Source organism: Abramis brama (genome assembly GCF_963993115.1).
Source record: "Abramis brama genome assembly, chromosome: 3".
NCBI classification, from domain to species: domain Eukaryota; kingdom Metazoa; phylum Chordata; class Actinopteri; order Cypriniformes; family Leuciscidae; genus Abramis; species Abramis brama.
In genome coordinates this window covers 5,232,524-5,240,230 of record NC_139965.1, presented here as the reverse complement: position 1 = coordinate 5,240,230, position 7,707 = coordinate 5,232,524, and positions in this window count along the sequence as shown.

The window sequence follows — 7,707 nt, the reverse complement described above, 5'->3', positions numbered from 1 at the left end:
ACCATGCAATAATTCACCTTTTCAAAAGAAATACAAACGAGGAGTAATGCACTAATGAGCTCGCCAACTAACTAGACATTTTGTGTGAAATGAATTTCAAGCTCTGGTGGTAGCTAGCCTTATAGACAGAAGAGTGATTTCTCTTATAGGCAGATATGCGCTTTCTGGATTAGTGGGAGTGGCTTGCGGAGCTGTGCAATGTGGTGCATTGTGGGAGTTGTTGTCTTTCATACAAATGCGTCCTGAAGTTATTTTTTGTCTTTCCTCGGTCACGAAGGCACCAAATTCAAAATTAATTTTACATTTCGACTACATACAGTGCAATGCATAAGTGAATACACCCATGCTAAAGTTGACTAAAAAGAGGAATAAAAAATCATATTTTGGAAATTGAACTTAATGCCTTAATTTAAAAAATTAGGAAAAATCCAACCTTTAAGGACACCAATTTTCTTTGTGAATGAATAATGTATCGTAAATAAATAAATGTTCTTCCTTAAAATACATGGTGCATAAGTGAGTACACCCCTATGTTAAATTCCCATAGAGGCAGGCAGATTTTTATTTTTAAGTATTTTTTTTAAAAAAATTTTAGGATACTATGCATCCTGATAAAGTTCCCTTGGCCTTTGGAATTAAAATAGCCCCACATCATCACATAGCCTTCACCATACCTAGAGATTGGCATGGGGTACTTTCCATAAGATCATCTCTCAATGCAAATCAAACTAGCTTTTAGGCTAACTGAAATAAAATCATGCCAATCTCTAGGTATGGTGAAGGCTATGTGATGATGTGGGGCTATTTTAATTCCAAAGGCCAAGGGAACTTTATCAGGATGCATAGTATCCTAAAAAATAAATAAAAAAAATACTTAAAAATAAAAATCTGCCTGCCTCTATGGGAATTTAACATAGGGGTGTACTCACTTATGCACCATGTATTTTAAGGAAGAACATTTATTTATTTACGATACATTATTCATTCACAAAGAAAATTGGTGTCCTTAAAGGTTGGATTTTTCCTAATTTTTTAAATTAAGGCATTAAGTTCAATTTCCAAAATATGATTTTTTATTCCTCTTTTTAGTCAACTTTAGCATGGGTGTATTCACTTATGCATTGCACTGTATATGACCCACTTTAAATAAAAAACAATGTTCAAATGGGTGGAATGCCCCTTTAAGCCAAAAAAAAAATATTTCTGCTATGATTTTAATTTAGAACGTACCATGTAATACTTAGTACTTACCTTATCACATTGTATTGCAATGACACTTAAATGTCAGGGCAAATATACTGTGTAATTAAAACGTTTTTTTTGTTTTGTTTTTTTAATAAGAGTACCTTTGTCTGTAATTACTGTGCAAATAGTGTTGTTTCGTATTGTTACATAGTAAGTAGTGTTTGTTACCTCGTATTGTTACATAGTAAGTGTAACTCCTGCGGGCTGTAAATTAAAGTGGCGCTTGTTACCCCCTTGTTCTGTGTAGTTACAGGGTAAGTGCAACTCCTGCGGGCTGTAAATTAAAGTGGCGCTTGTTACCCCCTTGTTCTGTGTAGTTACAAGGTAAGTGCAGTAAATATACAATGAAGGATCCCATTTAATTTCTGACTTTTATTTTACAAAAAAAAAAATCAAAACACTTTTTCATCTTAATAAAACATTGTCTTTTCTACAGTATCAGTGTTTCCCCTAGGTTTACAGGTTTGGGGGGGGGGTTGCTTGGTTGGGGAAAATTGACACAGACACTATCTATCTATCTATCTATCTATCTATCTATCTATCTATCTATCTATCTATCTATCTATGTGTCACATTAATTGGTTGTCTGGGAGGGTAATGCTTTGTAAAAGTTAACATAAAACACAAATGTTAAAAAAAAAATGTTAACATAAGATATCGCTTTAAAAAAATTAAAAAAACATATTTAAATATTTTTAAAATTGACTTTTGCAAATAACCTTTGTTAAATTTATAGAAGTATTTGTTAATATTAATGGACCAGAGCTTAAATAGTTTTATTTTTTAACTAACAACTAAAAAAAGATTTATAAATACTAACAAATATATTGCTCATTCATTGTTCGTTAATGTTAGTTAATACATTTATATGACAAACAAATTTTAAATGGGCTTTTTTTGTGAGAAGTTTTTATTTCTATGATGCATTTATTGGAGAGAATAATCCTGTCAGACACAGCACTGCTGTGAACGCGCGTTCACGTTTAAACACAATTTAAACAATGTATTATTCAATGCATTACTTCTATATAATTATATATTAAGTTGCTCAAGCAAGTGGTAAAATATTTAACCATGGATTTATATTAAAATCTTTTGCATTTAAATTTTAATACAATAAATCTTGCATGTCACAAAGAACTTGTTTTTCCACCTCCACGAATGTCATTATGTCGCCTTGTTGAGGTAAATTGTAGTTTTCCTTGCTTTACCCCGGTCTTAAAGTGAAAAAAGTAGTATTTAATTAAATAAATGTATGGTGAGATTACTACATTTTATTTAATTAATCGCACTTATGGTGAAATGACTACATTTTCAGGTCAATCTGTGTTCATTTTGACCACGAAACATGCGCTGTCACTTTAATTCAGCGTTTGCAGCACAGCAGAAATCATAGACAGTATATAAACGGCAAAAGTAGACTCGGTGCGGAAACGATCGCTGCTGTATACGCACCGCAACTGGAACGGATCGATCATCGACGGACTGCATCCGCGTGCAGTGTGAAAGCTCTGTAAACATGGGTACGGGAAAAAATACTCACCGCACACGCACTGCAAACGAAATATGTGTGAAACGGGCGTAGACTTGGAGCAGGAGAGCTACTCCGGCTGCTACTCGCAGTAGAGCGAGTGTTGCCATCTTCAGTTCAGCGACATATTTCCCGCCGCGCGCTCTCTGTCCGCTAGTGCTCATCTGTATTTGACGCAAGTGTTTGTTTGTGTGAGTGTGCGCGCTTGCGCACTCATTGGGATAATTGTAAACGCGCAAACACAGACAGAAAAGACATGCCATCGTGGAAATAAGATAAATAACATATTACTTAAGGGCTATTTAGTTTTTTAAAAATAAAATAACAAATTGTAATCTGGCGCTATAAAGAAAATCAAATCAAATTTACTTGACTTCAAGGGGGGCGGGGGGAGCCGTTAGGAGGGCGGGGCGCCCCCCTTATATAATGGTAGGGGAAACACTGAGTATACTCAAACAACAAAGTAACACATTATACTTATAATACTATATACATTATAATGATCTTGGTGACAGTAAATGGGCCAATAAATTTGGGTGCAAGCTTATTAGAGACGGTGCGCAAAGGAATGTTCTTGGTTGAAAGCCACACTTTTTGACCCACGACGTATACGGGAGGCTTTGACCTGTGGCGATCGGCCTTGGCCTTGGTGCGCGCCCCTACTTGGAGTAGAGTCTCACGGGCTCTATTCCAGGTACGGTGACACCTCTGAACAAAGGCGTGAGCAGAGGGAACCGCAACCTCGGATTCCAGACTGGGAAAAATAGGTGGCTGGTAACCTACACTACACTCAAATGGAGAAAGGCCCGTGGCCGACACTGGCAACGTGTTGTGAGCGTACTCCACCATAGAAAGTTGTTGGCTCAATGAGGAAGGATTCTTGGATACCAAACATCGCAACACTCTCTCCAAATCCTGGTTGGCTCTCTCGGTTTGACCATTGCTCTGGGGATGAAACCCTGAGGAAAGACTAACCGTCGCCCCCAGTAATCTACAAAACTCTCGCCAAAATTTGGACACGAACTGGGGTCCCCTGTCGGAAACAACGTCAATCGGGAGGCCATGTAAACGAAAGACGTGGTCTACGACCGCTACCGCTGTCTCCTTAGCTGAGGGTAATTTGGGTAAGGGAACAAAATGGGCTGCCTTCGAGAACCGGTCCACCACAGTCAAAACGACTGTGTTCCCCTGAGAGGGTGGGAGTGCGGTAATGAAATCTAGAGCGATATGGGACCAGGGTCTCGAAGGAACCGACAGTGGTTGAAGTAACCCATCTGGAGGTCGATTGGAAGTCTTACCAGTGGCACAAACCGAGCAAGCCAAAACAAAATCGTGAATGTCGCGAGCCATACGTGGCCACCAGAATCGTTGCCTGACTAAAAAACTAGTGCGATTAACTCCTGGATGGCAAGCCACGTTGGAGCCATGACCCCACTGGTTAACGTCAGACCGTAATCCCTCCGGCACAAACAAACGACTCGGTGGACCACCGACCCTCGATTCGATCTCCCATGAGAGTGTGGAAACGACTAGAGTTTCGGGTAAAATGCACTCGGGAGTAGTCGGACATTCGGAAAAATCAAATATGCGAGATAAGGAGTCGGGTTTGATGTTCTTGGAACCCGGACGGTAAGAAAGAGAAAAATCAAAACGACCGAAAAAAAGTGCCCACCGAGCCTGCCTGGAGTTCAGTCTTTTAGCAGTTCGGATATACTCTAGATTCTTGTGATCAGTCCAGACGATAAAAGGTACCCCCGACCCTTCTAACCAGTGGCGCCATTCCTCCAACGCTAACTTAACTGCCAACAACTCTCTGTTACCAATGTCGTAATTGCGTTCTGCCAGGGACAACCGGTGAGAAAAAAACGCGCAGGGATGCATCTTGTCGTCTATAGGGGAGCGTTGAGACAACACTGCACCTACTCCCACCTCTGACGCGTCGACCTCCACCACGAACTGACGTGAAGAATCAGGGGCGACAAGGATGGGGGCTGAAACAAAGCAGCCTTTCAGTTTGGTAAACACAGCCTCGGCTGTGTTTGACCACCTGAACGTCGTTCTGGGGGAGGTCAAGGCAGTCAGAGGTGCGACTAGTTGGCTGAAATTGCGAATAAAACGCCGATAGAAGTTGGCGAAGCCCAGGAACCTCTGCAGGGCCTTGCGAGAATCCGGGCTTGGCCAATCTACCACAGCCTTGATCTTCTCAGGGTCCATCCGCATACCTTCAGACGACACAATGTACCCAAGGAAAGGAACTGACTGTGCATGAAAATCGCATTTCTCTGCCTTGACAAAAAGACCATTCTCTAGCAACCTCTGAAGCACTCGTCGGACGTGTTGCACATGTTCCTGGAGAGAAGAAGAAAAAATCAATATGTCGTCCAGGTAGACATATATGAACTGATCGATCATATCTCGCAACACGTCATTGACCAGTGCCTGGAAAACTGCCGGGGAGTTGGACAGCCCGAAGGGCATGACCAAATATTCAAAGTGCCCCCTGGGGGTGTTAAAGGCAGTTTTCCACTCATCCCCCTCCCTAATGCGAACCAAATGATAAGCGTTACGCAAATCCAATTTTGTGAAGATGGACGCTCCCTGCAACCTCTCGAAAGCTGAAGACATCAACGGCAAAGGATAAGTATTCTTTACCGTGATGTTATTCAACCCTCGGTAATCAATACAAGGTCGCAGAGAACCGTCCTTCTTCCCCACAAAAAAGAACCCCGCCCCCGCTGGAGAAGAGGAAGGGCGAATGAACTTGGTTGCTAGAGAATCAGAAATATATTTCTCCATAGCCTCCCTCTCAGGGATAGAGAGTGAATATAACTTGCCTTTAGGCGGAGACTTACCTGGCAGTAAATCTATAGCACAGTCATAGGAATGATGCGGAGGGAGAGAAGCAGCACGAGACTTACTGAACACCTCCTTCAGGTCCAGATACTCTGCGGGCACGTTAGACAAATCCCCTGCTTCCTCCTGAAAAACAGAAACAGGCACAGACGAACAGGCAGACACGAGACAGGACTTATGACACTCCTTGCTCCACTCCAGTACGGCTTTATGATGCCAGTCCACTCGGGGGTTATGTCGGATGAGCCAGGGGTGTCCGAGGACGACGGGTGCCAGAGGTGAATCCATGATGTAAAACGAGATAGTCTCAGAATGGTTGCCAGAAGTGATGAGAGTTCTTGTCCATTGAGTGCGTGGACCGCGATTCTGTGTGTGAGGGGTTTGAGGGGAATCTGAAACTGCTGTGCAAAAGTGTGGTCCATAAAATTACCTTCCGCCCCAGAATCCAGAAGTGCTCGACAGTCGTGCTGGTGGACTGACCATCTTAGTCTTACCGGGAGGAGCGTGGAGGTAGATGTAGTCGTGGATGAGGTCTTCCTGGTGGAGATCCCACCCGATAGTAGCCTCAAGTTTACTATCGGGCTTGGCCTTTTACTGCGCAGTTGTATGCAAAATGTCCAGCTCCTCCACAATACAGGCAAAGGCCCTGGGACCTCCGCCTCTCCCTCTCCTCCTGGGAAAGCCGAGCTCGACCCACCTGCATGGGCTCGGGATCGTAGACGGGGCTGACCATGTCCCTGCCATTGGATCTGGAACCGTCGACTCCTCCGAAGGTACGGGTGGACGGAGCTCGGTGCTCGATCCTGGATAACCGAGCGTCCACCCGCAGAGCAAGATCAATGAGACCGGTCAGTGTGGTCGGCAGATCCAAGGCGTAGATCTCCCTCTGGACGTGGTCAGCCAACCCATGCAGGAACATGTCCCACTGCGCCTCCTCGTTCCATCCGCACTCCGCCACCAAGGTCCGGAACTCGATCGAAAAATCGGAAACTGATCTTTCTCCTTGCCGAAGATCCGCCAATGTGCTTGCGGCCTCTCTCCCAGAGACCGCACGGTCGAAAACATTCCTCATCTCGGCGGGAAGGGTCTGGAACGAGGCGCAGCATGGGTTCTGGTTCTCCCACACCGCCGTTCCGCAAAGTGCCTCCCTCCCAGTCAATAACGTTAGTACAAACGCCACTCTGGCCTGTTCAGTGTTGAAAGTCTGTGGTTGAAGAGCAAAGTGCATTGAACAGCGCGTCAAAAATGCTCTACAAAAAGCTGGTTCACCTGAATAAGGCTCTGGTACAGGTAGGTAGGGCTCTGACTGGGAGTGACAGTCACTTGGGACTGTGACACTCTGAAGTTGAGGAGTTGATGGAGTCCCATTGGTCTTGCTGCACTGCAAAAATATGAATATATATATTAGCAAGCCACACCTTCAATTTTTACATTGTCGAACAATCCTCCACTCTAAAACATTTTGTGCCACCTGATATTACTGTAGTAACTGTAATTTTGAAGAAAACACATTTTGGTGAAGTTTATGATATTTTATAGTGATAGTGACTGTAGTGCAGCAGAAAATGTTTTTAAAAAAGGCATAGTTGTTCTGACAGCAACAAATTATTACTATATATATATAATAGCAAACAATACTATTTGAACTATCCTCCTACGTACGGTTGCATTGTAAACAGTGGGGCGGTACTTCTGCCGGCGCTGGCGTGACCTTTCAACGTGATGACGTAGTTCCCTGTCCGTTTGTTGATCTTTTTTTATTTATTTTTTAATTACCTATCGTTTCGATTAAAAATCCAGAAATGTTTTCTTCAAAAAACATAGTTTCTCTCCCACTGAGGAAAGAAAGACATGGATATCTTGGATGGCATTGGGGTCAGTAAATTATTCGGAAATTTTCATTTTGGGGTGAACTAATCCTTTAACAAGTGCATTTGTAACACGGTTTACTGGTAATAATTGTGATTTTAATTAAGTGATAAAAACGCATTTGCGGGGGACTTCCGGTCGCGACATGTAGGGAGAGGACGCACACGCGGAGGCTCCCAGTTTACTTTTTGTCACAATCTCATTCTAAT